Source organism: Protopterus annectens, chromosome 6.part1, assembly GCF_019279795.1.
Source record: "Protopterus annectens isolate FY-2018-M chromosome 6.part1, PAN1.0, whole genome shotgun sequence".
Classification (NCBI taxonomy): Eukaryota; Metazoa; Chordata; order Ceratodontiformes; family Protopteridae; genus Protopterus; species Protopterus annectens.
The window spans coordinates 373,542,060-373,560,056 of record NC_056738.1 but is presented as its reverse complement, the minus strand read 5'-3'; the positions used below and the strand labels follow the sequence as shown (position 1 = coordinate 373,560,056).

Genomic DNA, 17,997 nt, shown 5'->3' with positions numbered 1-17,997 from the left:
ATTTCTGTGTCTCTGCTCAACAGTGGCACAGAAAAATAACTTTCTTGGGTGGCGTAAGCCAGGGAACCTTGTTGGCTAGGCTTACATAGAACTTTGGGCCAATAGCCTAGTACCTACCTATGAACCTAGGAAATATGTTACCAAATTGGCTGCATCACTTAAATCCCCCTCTATCAACATAAAAATGTCATCCAGGAAACATGTATAAAAATGTATATTCCCATTTATATGTGGTACTTTCTGCATGTATTCTCTTTCCCAGTACCAAATTGGCGAAGCTGGCCCCACATGGGGATCCCGTTGCTATGCCTATTTTTTTAACAAAGAATTTTCCATTGAAGGTGATAAAATTATTTGACAATACCATGTCCAATAATTCAGCCAACAAGGTAATCTCATTATTAGGGACTCCTAACTTATGTAACAACAAGATGAGCCACTCAACACCCTTCATATGTGGGACAGACGTATATAAATCCTTTACATTTATCATTAAAAAATTCAGCTTGCTGTTGAACTTTAACTTCTGAAGACTGGCTGAAAAGGACCACGAATCTTTACAAATCTGGGGTTGTTGTACTACGCACTTCTTGAAACAGTGGTCTATATACATTGCACATGTATAAGTGATGCTATCTCTTGCATCCACTAAAGGTCTCATTGGTGGATCGATAATACATTTGTGTATTTTTGGGATACCAAACAAGATCAGTACTTTAGGGGCTGGCATACATAAATAATTATATACATTCACATCTATCCTAGCTTCAATGACCAATTCCTCCAAAAACGATCGTATTCTCCCATAGGCTACATTCAGTTCATTCCTTAACACCTCCATGTAGGTGTCAGTTGCAATTATTTTTTCCATTTTCACTTGATAGTCAATTTTATTCATTATAACCAGTCCACCACCTTTGTCTTGTTGCATCACTCTAACCTGAGCTTGTTGTAAAAATGTAAGGGCCTGCCTTGCATCTCTCGTAACATTATTGAGCCTATTATTACCTTTTCTCTGTACTTCAATAAAATTATAAAAATAAAATTCACAAATTTGTTCGAATAATAATAATGTTGGATGAAGAGGTAGGCAAAATGTACTAGATATGTAAAAAGGATTATTTAATTCACTTTCTTGACCAAACATATAATTAAAATTCAATTTCCTAGTAAAAAGTTTTAAATCGACAACTGAATCAGCTAAACAAGCTTTCCTAGCCAGAACAAACGTCTGGCCCTTTGCAAGTAGGTCGGATAACACAATATCCATAGTCAAACATGAGAAATTAAATATTTTAAAGTCACCTTGTGAATTGATTGCAATACTGCATCCACTAGATGATTCCTCTACTGCTTCCCCCATTGCTGGTATTTGTTTGATTTATTGTAAGTCACCTGAGGTAGACCCTGCCTCAGGTTGTAACTGTTATTAATCACTATTGCTTAGGAAGATGGCATGCTTTAGTCAGCTCCATGGGTATCTCCTGGAGTGAGATCATAACTATTTAAAAGACAAACAGCTGTTTATCTTTTGGCCAAACCTAGCATTCTGTTCTTACATCAGGCTTTGAGTGCAACATCCTATTTTTCCTTACCAGTATTTACCATAACATGTAGGGTTTTGGGAAGCTTATTCTCCTTGTAAAACTTAAGAAAAAATATATCCAGCACCAGGAGAAGTTTCAAACAATTTGTAGATATATTTATTAGGGCAAACCCCAAAAAATCCATAAGCAGCAAATCGGTTTCGGCTGAGTATTCACCTTCTTCAGTGCATTAATGTGAACAGACACATATGTTTAAATAGGAAAATAATCAGAAGAATTGATTGCAATCATCCATTAATAGTTTAAACAATTAAGCAAATCAACTTAACTCATTCAGACCAGGACTGAATAGTGCACCTAGCCTAACAATCCAACCTGAGTCTTTCTGATTTAAAATAGTATGCCATCCTGATTTACGTGTTTTGTTATGTTCAATTCTGTCAATTATTGTGAACGTGAACTTAGTTCTTTTGTGTTTCAAGTGTGTTTATATAGTGCATTGGATAATCTAGTATTTTTAATATCACTTAAATGTTCACTGATTCTGAATCTGAAAGATCTAGATGTTTGCCCTATGTAAAATGCAGAGCAAAAGCAGGTGGCTAAATAGATTATCCAATCACTACTACAGTTCCCAAAACATCTAATTTCATAAACTCTGGATGTATTTTTGCTGGTGAACTCCTTTGTTTTGACTATATGTTTACAGGCGTGACAGTGAGCACAGGCTATACTGCCTGTCAATTTGCCTCTAAACAGCATTGTTTGTTATTTGAATGACTCAATGTGATGTTTATAGTGTGTAAAATATGAATTAATGGTTCTACCTCTCCGATATGAAAATAGATAACAAGATGTAAGACAATGACCTAATTTTTTTTGGGCTAACAAAATGTCCCAATGGTTGTTAATGATGTCCCTGAACCAATTTGTATTAGATCCAAAAGTAGTTACTAACCTAATGGGTTGGGAAGTTTGTTTTTTAGAATTGGTTTGGTCCCTATATTGCAATAGCTGAGTTCTGTCATGTTGGTCAGCAAACATTCGTGCATGATTTAATGATTCTGTCTGATATCCTCTATTGAGAAATCTCTGAGTGAGATCATATTGGCAGGGCCTGTGAGACAGTTCAGAGGAACAAATCCATTTAATACGTAGATATTGAGATTTGGGAATGTTTCGGATGATGTGGCGCAGGTGATGGCTAGAAGCATGTAATAATGTGTTGTACTGTGGGAACTTTCTATGTACCTGTGTCTCCAGAGTATGATCCATCTGTCTAATAATGGAGACATCTAGAAAAGTGATATTGTGATATTCAGTACTGAGTGTAAATTGAATCCCCCATTTATTTTCATTTAGATATTCTACAAACTCCTTGGCATAAGGTATATCACTCTGCCACACCATCCAACAGTATTCCAGATAGCATCTCCAAATATCTATCTGGTCCAAAAATATATTGTGATTGTCATCATATATCAATTGTACCTTCAAATATCCCATAAAAAGGTCGGCATAGATGGGAGCAAAGGATGCTCCCATCGCCGTGCCTTCTACCTGCCAATGACACCTCCCATTAAAGTAAAACACATTTGGACAACACATGTTCCATCAAACAAACTAATAATGTGTTGAAACCAGGAGTATATAAGTCAGATCTATCTAGCCAATACTGGATAGCCTCTAATCCCACCCAATGTGGAATGCTAGTGTATAGGGAGGTGATGTCTAGTGTACATAGATACCAACTGGATTCTGTGTATCTTGAATAATATTAAGAAATTGTGTGGTGTCCTTAATTCAGACCTAACCAGAGGTAATAAGGGCTGTAAGTATTCAGTTAAAAAAGCTGATAAAGGTTACATTAATGATCCCCTGCCAGATACAATTGGTCATCTTGGGATTTGCTATATCCTTTTGTTAGTAACATAAGAATGTAGTTTTTTTGACCACAATTTAATTTAGCTAAGTGAAAGATTATTTGAACTATGTTGGCTTAGAAAAGTGGATGTATGTGTTAATGCTAGGAGTTATTATGACCATCTAGGAATGGTACTCTGATAGCTGTTTTACTGCCTCGGTCTGATACATATCCCAGTCCCTGCCCCTCCCTTATCTGCTGGTAGAATGACTAGATCATGTTTCTTGCTAAGATCTTGTAGGGCTAACTGTTCAGGTCTGTGAAGATCTTTGAGTACACACTCCTTGAACAACATGTTTGTCCATGGGAGGCATAAAACTAGATTTCCCAAATCGAAAATCAGTAGAACTTTGAGTATCCTGTGTATCAATAAGAATATTTTTACAGGCAGGAACATATTGTGCTAAATGTTCAGTGGATGTTTTCTCCTAATATTAACATTAATTGATAATTAGGCCTATGTGTTTTTTACACTGATTTCATCTTTAGGAGACTCTACCCCTTTGGTTGGTACATACGTTGGGGGGGCGAGGCTATATAGATACTGTAATTGAGCGGGTGATCTAGTTCATCATACTGTGGTTCATTGAGGCAGTTATGGTTTCTTATTAACCACAATCATTATTATTATACAACGTTTACAAACCATGTCAGACAACACAGCTCTTTGCTAGGACTGGGATACCTTACTTTATGTTTTAAATCCAAACCAAATATTTTGGGGATTTTTGGGGGGGATTATTACAATTTTTTTGCTCCCCTAATAGGGAATTTCTAGGGTCTTCTATAGTTAGACTCAGGCTTTTGTATATCTTTAACTTTATAAGTAATATTTAATGTTTTACAGTATTGGTGGATGATTTTTGTTTTTTTTTCTTTAACCAACATTTTGGCAACATCTAAATATATAATTTCTCACAAGGTGTCGTGTATGAAACTATAATATACATATATTGGCCTATCCAAAATATGTGATACCTTTAATAGGGCACATTTATTAGGGATTTGAAAGGACGGAGATGACAAGTCAGTCCTTTTTTCTTTCTTAGTACACCTTTGTAGTGGGTGTGACAATAATCTGTTTTTACAGATACAAGAAATCATTAGGATAGATATTTTGAGATGCTATCTGGAATACTGTTGGATGGTGTGGTGGTGATATACCTTATGCCAAGGAGTTTGTAGAATATCTAATCACAATATCACTTTTCTAGATGTCTCCATTATTAGACAGATGGATCATACTCTGGAGACACAGGTACATAGAAAGTTCCCCACATTATTACATGCTTCTAGCCATCACCTATACATCATCGAAACATTCCCAAATCTCAATAGTTCCTCTGAACTGTCTCACAGGCCCTGCCAATATGATCTCACTCAGAGATTTCTCAGTAGAGGATATCTGGCAGAATCATGCATGGATGTTTGCTGACCAACAGGACAGAGCTCAGCTATTGCAATATAGGGACCAAACCAATTCGAGAAAACAAATTTCATAACCCATTAGGTTAGTAACCACTTTTGGATCTAATACAAATTGGTTTAGGGACATCATTAATAACCAATGGGAGATTTTGTTAGCCCAAGAAAAACTAGGTCATTGTCTTACATCTCATTGTCTATTTTCATATCAGAGAGGTAGTACCATTAATTAATATTTTACACACTATAAACATCACACTGAGTCGATCAAACAACAAACAATGCTGTTTGGAGACAAATTGACAGGCAGTATAGCCTGTGGTCACTGTCACGCCTGTAAACATATAGTCAAAACAAAGGAGTTCACTAGCAAAAATACATCCATTTTAGTTTATGATTTGATGTTATCTATTTAGCCATCTGCAAACATCTAGGCCTTTCAGATTCAGAATCAGTGAACATTTAAGTGATATTAAGAATAATAGATTATCCAATGCACTATATGAACACACTTTGAATCACAAAAGAACTAAGTTCACGTTCACTATAATTGACAGAATTGAACATAACAAAACAAGTAAATCAGGATGGCATACTATTTTAAATCAGAAAGAATCAGGTTGGATTGTTAGGCTAGGTGCACTATTCAGTCCTGGTCTGAATGAGTTAAGTTGATTTGCTTAATTGTTTAAACTATTAATGGATGATTGCAATCAATTCTTCTGATTATTTTCCTATATAAATATGTGTATCTGTTCACATTAATGCACTGAAGAAGGCGAATACTCAGCCGAAACCAGTTTGCTGCTTATGGATTTTTTTGGGTTTGCCCTAAATCCCTAATAAATATATCTACAAGTTGTTTGAAACTTCTCCTGGAGCTGGATATATCTTTTCTTGAGTTTTACATTTGTTTAATCCGTGCATCCTGTCTCCTTGCATGTATTTGGTTGGTCCAAGCTTATTCTCCTTCCCACAACCAAGCCTTAAAATGATTCATCCAGTTTTGTGAGTGTATTTGCAACTAGTCTATTCCCCCTGATGACTATAATGTAGGTGGTCCTTGCAAAAGCAAACTCTTATTGCTTCAAGATCTTCCCATAAGGTGATGACTTTCACAGAATTAACAATCTTTTCTTAACAATAGTTGTCATTGCACTAGCCTGACATTTCTGTAATCCTGTGTAACACAGAGCAGGGAAGATATCACAAAAGAACACATACACACACACACACACACACACACACACACACACACACACACACACACACACACACACACACACACATGCAGAAGCACACATGCAGAAGCACACATACAAACACACATGCACACATCAGTCTTAGTTTGGCTATTATTCTGTATGGAATCTAGAAGTATATATATATGTACATATGTTAGTGACAATATAAAAATAGTGTGGTGCAGGTAAATGGTTCTACTAACCCAAAGTAATAAACAAAATACAAAATATAGAAGAACCAAACCACAGCCAATATCCAATATAAAATAACTTTTAATGGTGAGCGCTTTTGCGAAAGATGTCTGATGAAGCAGCAAAATCTGTTGCGAAAGCGCTCACCATTAAAAGTTATTTTAGATTGGATATTGGCTGTGGTTTGGTTCTACTATATTTCGTGTTTTGTTGACATATGTTAGTGAACTTGCTATTATGGACTTTGGCTTGCAGCACTGACATTTCCGGCAGTTATGTCCATACTGTGAAGTTGGTATGAAAACTGAACTGCAAAATCAGTAGTGAATTAAGGAATGCAAAAGTGGACAGATTTAAAAAATTGACTAGAGAGTACTCTGTCAGAAATACTGGGGAAGAAACCAGCTGTAGCTTCTTTTGAGCTGGGACACAGGATCTGAACTGCCTAAACATAGCAAGGCCTAATTACGTTTAATTCTACTGGCTACCAAAAAGCTATTACTAGAAAATGGAAATCAAATTGTAAATCAACTGTATCTGAAGTACCGAACACTGTAAAAGAACTAGAAGTGAAATCTTCATAAAAGAGGGTGAACACATTACATAGACAGAGGAATTTATGGAACAATACATGCAGAATAATATTTTGGATGAGGACTGAGGTTTAATGGAAGGCAGGGACTGAGGAAATTATGTAATGTTGGACTGAATGGCAGTTGTTATAAAGAAAGAAAAAAAACATATATGTAATGTATAATGTATATAAACAAAAATGTGTGTGCCTTTGTCTTACAATAATAATTTAATAACATTTTTAAAAAAAGAAAAGGCAGAAAAACAAATTCAAAGTGAATTGCATCTTAGACATATGCATACCTTTAATTATTCAGGAAGTAAAACACAAGGTCAAAGAAAGGTAGACTGAAGGAAAAAGAAACAAGACAAATGTTTTATGAATAGTGGAAAGCCAGGTAGATAAATAATTGATGTGCTGACTGATAAACAAAACATTTCACTGCCTGGAAAAACAGTGACTTGGATAGCATTGTTATGAAAAAATAAGCTAGACAAAAATTCTTAGCATGTAGCTGGGTGGGCACATAGTTTCATAAAGGTAATTGAGAAATTATAAGTGATCAGTTTTATGATGGGAATAAAGGCTGTGTGATTACAAGAAATAAAGAAAGGTATGGAACAGGCTAACTCTGAAAGAAGAGAATGAATCCGCTATTCAGGTCAGCATAATTCAGACATTTAATATCAGCCAGTAAGATGGTGGATATATGGTAGAGGAGACAATCTTGAAAATGACAGAAATTATGCATGATAATTGTGGTAGATTTTTGTTTTCCAGCTGAGAGTTATGTCCTGTTTTTGGAATCTGGCCTAGATCTATGCTGAAAAGAGTCTAAGGACCATGCAGACAGCAGTTCCATTGAAGTGTCCTAGTGAATACAAGTACTGTGAAAGTGTACAGCGCAGTCGGCGGCATGGAAATCATTCATACTTCAAAGAAAGATATAACAAGACTTAGACTTGACAATGTTTACTAGTAATTACAATTATCATATGGTATGTCAGATGTTGTTGGATCACTTCCCTTAAGTCATTGAGTAATAAGTGTCCATTGTCACCAGCTGTCATATGAGAACTGATTGTCAATGCACATATATTAAAGATGGTAAAAGTCATACTTAAAATGATTACATATTATTGTATGAGTTCAGATAGGCTCTTATCTCTATGTACATGCAGTGATATTACTAGGTGTCTTGTATTTCCTGTTTGGATGGATATCAGTCCACAACTCTCTATCACCATGCACGTATCTACAACTCTCTATCACCATGCACATATCTGCAACTCTCTATCACCATGCACGTATCTACAACTCTCTATCACCATGCATGTATCTACAACTCTCTATCACCATGCATGTATCTACAACTCTCTATCACCATGCACGTATCTACAACTCTCTATCACCATGCACGTATCTACATTTGCATTTTTATGCATTTTGTCTATGTAGTGTAAGACTATTGCTTGCCATGCAAAGATGTCACCCTAATCAGTTACTATTTACTTATTTAAGGCAATTTAGGTATAAAGTTGTCATAGTAACAGAAACTCTCTGCTGTTACATAGAAAGATTGTCTTCACAACTTGTTGTCAATGAAATAGCCATGGGTTATATATTTAGAGTAAAAGGCAGATGAAATGGACATGTATATTGTGCTAATGAGTACAGATCGTGCAGTATTACTACATATTATTTTGTAGCAATTATCAAGTGTTCATTTCATCGTACATACCTTGAACAAAAGTACAGATGACACAAGCATTCCACGGTTTTAATTTTAATTAATGTAGTGTAAGTCCTTGTAAAATGTATTGTACCCATTTGGAAAGTTTGATTCATACAACTTATGAGTGATTTTCATTTCCCATTTATTAAAACACAAAGTGAGTCACAAAAGTATATTTGCATACTATTAATGTATACACTTACCATTGTTATTTCCTTGGTAGACAAGACTTCTCATTTGTATATTATGCCATTTATCATGAGTGTACATGAAGAAATCAGAAGAGCTTCATCTGTGAAAATGAGAGAGGCATGCACCTTTAGAATTGCTTTGAAAATTAAACATATTCATCAAATTGGAAATGCAATGAATCTGTTGGCAGTAGGTCATTATAAATGCTACACAGCGGTTGTGAGCGTTAAAGCTCATCAGTATTGTTATGGCTATGTAATCATCTACTGGTAGTAAAAACAAAATAAAAATGTACAGTTATACTTCTGTGACTGACATCGTTTTAAGTCCATGTACAATGCTTTGGTAAGCGTTTCATTAAAATGTTTAGTAAAGATCTCAAAGATTATTATGGTAAGTTGTAAGAAGATGCACGATTTAACAGTACAGACATTTTTTTAACTGCACAACCACAATACCTACTACCATCATTAACTTTATCACTGTTGTTTTCCACAGTACTTTAATATGTACTTCGTACCATCACATTACCCACTGATGGTGATTATGTAGATTGTTGTAGCAGCAGAATATGTTCAGAAAATGTTATTAGTTGGTATATCTCATGACACTAGCAAAGCCATAATTCATTACTGTTAAACTGATAAACGCACTGCCAAGTACTCAAGTAGTATGCATGAATTGCTGTTACTTAGTACATTATACCTGTATGTTTGATGCTTTAATGTCACCACAGGTAATTCAGAGATACTACGTGAATATCTTTGACTAAATCTCTCATGCTCTTTGGCATTAATATTCATCACAACTCTAATGCTTGCTGTGCATTTTCCAAGGCAAGTCATACTTTTTCTATTGTTATGCCTCAACAATAAAAAAAAAAAAAAAAAAAAGGAAAAGCTCTTTCAGTCCCTCCACGAGTGTTTCAATGTTGGAGGGAAATAGGGAAATGAGCAGCACTACAGCCAAGCCTCTGTATCTTACTGTACTTATAAATATGTCTCCTCCACATAATTAAATACTCTCCTACTGCATCATCAAACATTTCTCTCAAAGTATTACATGCCCCTAGGGCATCTTCTTAACACAAGAAAGGAAGACACATGAACGTTGTGCTGCATGACTGAAATTCAAACATCTGTGCCATATTAGACCGAAGTCCAAGACTTTGAAGTTTTCTTCAGAAATGGCAGCAACATCCTTTTACAATGGTACCAGCTGCATTACCTGAAATGTTGTGAATTGTAACATGTTCATTATCACACATTACGTACTTTGGATGAGGATCTAGATAACATTAATGGACTATCTCAGATATGTAATGTCGTATCACACTACAGGATCTAACAGATTTTGTCTTCAGCACAACAAAAATACAGCATTGATTGTACACGATGCCATTTGCCTGCCATATTCTGTGCTCTGAATATTATTTATGTATTTATTTATTTATTTATTGACATTTGAGTACCAGGAAAACTCCAACTAAATAGAAATCCATTTTCAGTGGAGGCCCGGGAAGAAAAGCTCCAAATTATTACAAAACATTCTAAGTACAATAATTTCATAATGTCCAAAAATAAAATAAAAACATCTGCAGTTTAACTAATTATAACAAATTAGACACAATATAAAAACATTGCTTAAGAATTGATACAAGTTATATGACAATCATTTAATATTTAGAGAGATTTTAGACAGTTTGAAGACAAATTAAAGGTAAGTTAGTCTAAGACAAACAGGAATTGCAATATGAAGTGAGAGAAAAACAGGCTTATGGTATATGTAGAGGAAAAGTCAGGGCAGAGAATTTGATAGAAGTAAGGAAGTAAGTGAAGAACGGAGATTAAGGATGTATAAGGAACGAAAAGGTACTTATTCACATTTAGGGATATAGTTGCTGTCAAGGTTATGATTGTTGACAAGGTTTGCCCCTACTTAAATACACATCTTCAGAAAGCCACATGTGACTGTCACATAGTTAACTACAGCACTAATCAGTGTCATTGCTATGCCAGTAGATACACATCTTCAGAAAGCCACATGTGACTGTCACATAGTTAACTACAGCACTACAGCACTATTCAGTGTCGTTGCTATGCCAGTAGATACACATCTTCAGAAAGCCACATGTGACTGTCACATAGTTAACTACAGCACTAATCAGTGTCATTGCTATGCCACTAGTGGGATCAATATCATTTCTAAATTTCCACTCACAGTCTTGTAGTGACCACAATGTAGGGTGTAACCCCATCAGCTGCTACAGTTTTTTTTTACAAAATACAGTTAGTCCTGGGCATCTTCTCCCTACTGTCTCTGTTAAACATCTCCCAGATGACATGACATCAGTGATTTTTGAGCTTGTACATTCTAAGCTAGATGACAAAACCAAAAAGGGTGGATGATGTGTCATCACTCCTCTAAGTTTACTATTAGACACTGTCCCATATGTCTTTGGTAATCCAGCGTTTGATGTATGGAAATGGGTCGATGCCATAATAAATATTTCTACTTTTGCAACTACCTCATTTACTGCTCTACCATTACATTTCACAGTTAATTTCAATGTACATGCCCAATGTCTCCTATTGGCACACTGTCTCTCCATGACATACAAGGACCCATCAACATTAAGCTTTTTTTTTCATTGACTTAGGACACATTGGTAAAAGGTTCCTACCCAACTTAGAGTCTAAATGTGACCTTGACTTTGTTTTTGGGATGCAAGTATTTGGTCAGCATTTTCCCTTACTCTCCCACACTGCAGTCATACATTGCAAGTGGTGAGAAATGCCCGACAATTGTGCAGAGCTGCCTTTTATATTTAAAAAGTTTACAAGTAATACCTGTCATAGGCATTGGTGCACCATTTCTCATAGAACTGCTTATAACTTTACAATGCATTTAACATTAGTTGCTTAATTCATCATCAAAGACTGCTATTCAGAAGAATTTCATTACAACAGCTACCTTTAAGTAGGCTACTGGTAAGTACAGCAAGCCTGTTATGTTACTGACTTGTATGCACTGTCATACTCTCTCATGAGACACATCTGCTAGACCAGCGCTTAACCTATCATTTATAAATCTCAGTGACCAAGCAGTCAGACTGTAGATATCTGACACATTAGAAAAGATCTTGCATTCTACATCACTTTACACTGTCAGCAAGAAAAGCAGTGACTTGTCCCAATGCATTCTGACTATGCTGACTGGACATATGAAGTGATTTTCACACGGCACAGGTAAAACTGACATTGCCTATTATCATGTTGTTTTAGATTGACAAAACAGCACAGATACTCCTTTATCATCAAGTGCATGTTCCTCATTTACTTTGCGATATGCTGACATGCAAAATTAAAACAAAAAAACAGACATAAAAACATATGGGGGCTGCACCATCTATACCCCTCTGCTTCTGCTAATTATATACACTAACTCAGAGACTGCAAAATATCCAGGAAAGGCCTACTCCCCAAAACTGAGCATTCTACAGTCTCACACATGTTGACCATCTGTTTAATCAACCAAATTTTTACTACTAAATAGATGTTGACTTGATTAAATTCATGACATCGCTAGATATATATATATATATATATATATGTGTGTGTGTGTGTGTGTGTGTGTGTGTGTGTGTGTGTGTGTATATATATATATATATATATATATATATATATATATATATATATATATATATATATGTAGGTGGCACAAAGAAACTGTATCAGGTTGCAAGGCAAAGACAGAAAAATAAAGAAGATAGTCAGACATCCTTCATAAGGCATGCCAGCAACAACCTACTCACCAGTCCACAGGACATCAAAGGCAGATGGAAGGAGTATTTCCAGCAGCTTCTGAATGAAGAAAACACCACAGAAGCCATACTGCCCCAGAAACAGCCTACAATGAGAGAGGAAGAGGAGCCTACTCTAGAAGAAGTAAGAATAGCATTAAGGAAAATGAAGTCAGGGAAAGCAGCAGGCTCAGATGAGGTTACAGGAGATATGATAAAGATGCTGGGTGAGATAGGCAAGAAATGGCTCCTGAGGGTACTCATGGCAGTGTGGAGAGAAAGGCATATCCCAAATGACTGGAGAACAAGCATACTCATGCCAGTGTACAAGAACAAAGGGGACATCCACAACTGCAGGCAATACAGAGGAATCAAACTCCTATCACATTGCATGAAAGTTCTAGAGAAGGTGATTGATAAATGGATACGCAGAGTAGTAGAATGTAAGATGGAAGATGAGCAGTTCAGATTCAGATCAGGATGCAGCACAACTGACCTGATGTTTTCAGTAGACAGATAGCTGAGAAGAAGCTAGAGATGAGGAAACAGTCCAACTGGGCATTCCTAGACTTGCAGAAAGCATATGACAAGGTCCCAAGAAAGCTGATCTGGGCAGTATTGTGATGGTTCAAAGTCCCAGAAACATTGGTAGAGTTAGTGCAGGCTATGTACAAGGACTCATTGACTCAAGTATAAACAGTGTTTGGCCTCACAGAGGGGTTCCCAGTGGGAGTGGGTGTATACCAGCATTCAGCTCTGAGCCCACTGCTGTTCATACTGGTGATGGACTACATTAGCAAACAGGTTGGAGGGGACAGATCAACAAAGTTGCTGTACGCAGATTATGTGGCATTACAGGCAGACTTTGAGCTAGAACTTCAGCAAAGGATAGGGGAATGGAATGCAAAACTGACGGCACATGGGATGAAACTAAGCACAGATAAGACAGTGGTAATGGCAGCAAACTAGGGAAATCAGAAGAAGCTGAGAATTGAGATAGAAGGGAAGAGAGTGGAACAGGTAAATAGCTTCAAGTATCTGTGAGGGGGTTTGAGGAGAAGGGAAGTCTGAATGAAAACGTCAAAACTAGAATCAGAGGGGCTGCAGCCAACTGGCATAGAGTGTCAGGTGTAATGTATGACAGAAGAATGCCAAAGAAGCTGAAATGTAAGGTGTACAAGACTGTGGTGCGACCAGTACTGCTGCATGGTACAGAAACCTGGGCAGTAAAGGCAGAACAGATGAGGAACCTAGAGGTGATGGAAATGAAGGGCCTGAGAAGGATGGTAGGATGGACTCTGCGGGACAGACAAAGAAATGAGAACATAAGAGCAAAATCCAAAGATGCTCCATTTGCAGAACAGATTATGGTGGTTTGGACATGTGCAGAAAAGCAGAAGACAATCTGTTGAAGAAGATTTGAGACAGACAGGAAGAAGTTAAGAGGAAACCAGGATGTCCAGCAAATAGGTGTATGGATTGTATGAAAGAAGATCTGTGACAGTCAGGCATGAGTGTCAAAGAAGGCAGGAGTGTGGCACTGAATCGAGAGAGATGGAGACAGTTAACACGATTCCTTGACCCCATGTAGAAAAATGGGAAAAAGGGGGATGATGATGATAGTATATATATATATATATATATATATATATATATATATATATATATATACTATGTGTGTGTGTGTGTGTGTGTGTGTGTGTGTATATATGTGTGTGTGTGTGTGTGTGTGTGTGTGTGTGTGTGTGTGTGTGTGTGTGTACACACACACACTCTGATATATCTAGTTATCTGGGCTAAGAGAATTCCTCATCTCCTTACACTACTCAGAGTTTCTGGATCAAACAACAGAGACCAGCTTCTTTCAAGCTAGAGAGTCTGCCTCCACTTCCCATAATTTATCTGTCCATATAATTCAACATGCCTGTTAATAACTATGTATTATGTAGTTCTAGCAACTTGTATGTTGCCTGATTATTTTAATAGGCAGCAACATGCTTGCTTACTTCTGCAGGCTGTATTAGGTATGGTTATATTTAATAGCATTGTGTTCCTTTCATATTTATTTCATTCACATTTTAGCCAGCTATTTCATGAATTCCTTGCATATTTTCATTTGGCTGCTAATTAAGGTTTCCTGCACCTTTCAGGATTGCTAATGACCTTTGTCCTACACTTCTCCTACTGACAACTATGACACAGTGTGCTGTGTTGCTTAATTTATTAGCCACCTTAATGATGTTTCTGGGAGATTACTTTGTTCTTCATTGTCAAAGTTTATCTCCTTCATTGGTTTGCTTTGTCCTCAAATGTCCTAGAGAAAAAACTCAGTTAACCAAAAGTAACATTCTGAACAAAAGCTAGCTAAATTAATGCATAAATAATAAGTGTGCACTTAATTTAGTCATGAAGTGTTTATTACAGGGAGACATGCACAATATACCAACTAACAGAACGAAAAATGTAAAAGCTAATAGTAGCACACTTAGAAATAACATCTATGCATTAGAAAGGAACAAAAGGCAGCCTCAGAGAATCTATACATTCGGGCCTTGTTTCTCTAAAACAAAAAACATCCATAATTACTGAACACAAACTATTAGGGCGGTTCTGCTGCTAATCACCTCAGACTTACGCAAGAGTCTCATTTCTTGACAGCATTGTATATCCTGTTACCTTGCACTTGCCTGTTATTTTAGTGTATCCTGTTAACTGTTCTGTTTCGTTACATTACCTTGCACTTTGTTATTTCAGTGTATCATGTGAACTATTCTGTTTCATTACATTACCTTGCACTTGCCTGTTATTTCAGTGCATCATGTTAACTGTTCTGTTTCGTTACATTACCTTGCACTTGCCTGTTATTTCGGTGTATCATGTTAACTGTTCTGTTTCATTACATAGCCTTGCACTTGCCTGTTATTTCGGTTTGTCATGTTAACTGTTCTGTTTTGTTACATTACCTTGCACTTGCCTGTTATTTTAGTGTATCATGTTAACTGTTCTGTTTTGTTACATTACCTCTCACTTGCCTGCTATTTCGGTGTATCGTGTTAACTGTTCTGTTTTGTTACATTACCTTGCACTTGCCTGTTATTTCAGTGTATCATGTTAACTGTTCTGTTTCATTACATAGCCTTGCACTTGCCTGTTATTTCGGTTTGTCATGTTAACTGTTCTGTTTCATTACATAGCCTTGCACTTGCCTGTTATTTCGGTGTATCATGTTAACTGTTCTGTTGTGTTATATTGCCTTGCACTTGCCTGTTATTTCAGTGTATCATGTTAACTGTTCTGTTTCATTACATAGCCTTGCACTTGCCTGTTATTTCAGGGTATCATGTTAACTTTTCTGTTTTGTTACATTACCTTGCACTTGCCTGTTATTTCGGTGTATCATGTTAACTGTTCTGTTTCATTATATAGCCTTGCACTTGCCTGTTATTTCAGTGTATCATGTTAACTGTTCTGTTTCATTACATTACCTCACACTTGCCTGTTATATTGGTGCATCATGTTAACTGTTCTGTTTTGTTACATTACCTTTCACTTGCTTGTTATTTCAGTGTATCATGTTAACTGTACTGTTTCGTTACATTATCTTGCACTTTGTTATTTCAGTGTATCATGTTAGCTGTTCTGTTTCATTACATTACCTTGCACTTGCCTGTTATTTCGGTGTATCATGTTAACTGTTCTGTTTCATTACATTACCTTGCACTAGCCTGTTATTTCGGTGTATCATGTTAACTGTTCTGTTTCGTTACATTACCTCTCACTTGCCTGTTATATCGGTGTATCATGTTAACTGTTCTGTTTTGTTACATTACCTTGCACTTGCCTGTTATTTCGGTGTATCATGTTAACTGTTCTGGTTCATTTCATAGCCTTGCACTTGCCTGTTATTTCTGTGCATCATGTTAACATTTCTGTTTTGTTACATTACCTTGCACTTGCCTGTTATTTCGGTGTATCATGTAAACTGCTCTGTTTCGTTATGTAGCCTCACTTCTAGCACAGAACCAGAATAAGCTCTTGTGCCTATTTCTTAGATGATCTCTTACCTCTAATAAGAAAATGTTTTACCCAGCAAGCGTTCCTGGCCTCCTTATGTTGTTGTTCTGCTTAGAATTGTTGAGGAAAGAGTAATCATCATATCTGAAAACTATTCGCCATAGTTGTGTCAACTTCTTCTACCAGAATTTGTACTCCTTACCATCCCATTATCTACTTTAAGTCAAACACTGCTACAGGTCTTGATGGAGAGATTCATTTCTTTTGAATGGCATATCTGATAACCTAACTCTTTATGGAACTTAAAGCAATTGTCATTCCTGTATTGAAGCACTGTTGATAATTAGGCTAATTAGCTTAACTTGTATTTTAGCAAAATGCTTTCAGCATACCATTTGTTGTTACTCCAGCATGTATTTAAACTTGGCCTTGACATTTTTCAGCATAGTTTTCTTGAATGGCAGTCTTTTTTAACCAACTTAAATAATTTTTATGAAAATATTCTTAGACTATGACCATGCAGCTAATGAAGTTCATCCGTATTCTGCCTGGAATCCAATTCAGTGCTTGTGATGCTATGCTAGAGGTATCAGTAGGAGTTAACTGCAGATGCACTTGGAGGCATCAGTCGAATGTAATGAGTCAAAACTTACTCCTTCATTACCTTTATTTACTGACCTCTTATAGGTATCCAAACTATTCTGACATTTTGCACAGTGCAGGAGTTCATTAACTTCATATTTTGTACCCATACTAATCTATATGCTTTCACCTTTACAGTGCTGCTCTGGGGTAACCCCAGTATAACTCAAAGATATTCATAATGGAAACATTTCTTCATGGCCTCTTTTTACTACCCAACTTGCCAAAGGCATCATAGAATTCATCTCTGCTCTTCATACACACCAAACTTTCTTCAGCATAATGTGTGATACAGTTTTTGACAAGTGAGAGAGATGCATGGAAGACGAGCAAACATGAGGCTGGAAAACACAGGAGAAAGAAATTGGCATGGGAGAAGCAGTTTCTATATGGGTTGATGTAAACATTGCTTCACTGAGATAAAACTGAATAACTACATCAGATTTCTAAATATAGGGTGAAAAACAGAGACAGTTTTTAAAAAAATCATCAGACAGATGAGTGGGAGCAATGTTACAGAGTGGGTGGGGCTACTGTGCTTCAATAAGATGCACACTCAAAGTATGATAAACCCATGTATTATTAATTAGGTATTCATATTTCTTAATTAATTTAAAAATGAGATGAATAGAGATTATATATATTAAAAAAAAATATATATATATATATATATATATATATATATATCTATATCTATATCTATATC

The 17,997-nt window shown here is 36.3% G+C and overlaps 2 long non-coding RNA genes across 3 annotated transcripts in view; one reads left to right on the top strand and one right to left on the bottom strand.

The window, feature by feature from the left end:
- The window catches only part of LOC122805567, a 121,651-nt gene extending 112,802 nt beyond the window's left edge, over window positions 1-8,849 (top strand). Inside the window, exon 3 of the long non-coding RNA XR_006365385.1 lies at window positions 7,687-8,849. This is a non-coding gene — a long non-coding RNA (uncharacterized LOC122805567). The remainder of the gene's footprint in view (window positions 1-7,686) is intronic.
- Window positions 1-17,997, bottom strand: part of LOC122805566 — a 2,364,904-nt gene that overhangs the window by 571,475 nt on the left and 1,775,432 nt on the right. For both annotated transcript variants that reach the window (XR_006365383.1, XR_006365382.1), the window contains exon 5: window positions 8,845-8,933. This is a non-coding gene — a long non-coding RNA (uncharacterized LOC122805566). The remainder of the gene's footprint in view (window positions 1-8,844; window positions 8,934-17,997) is intronic.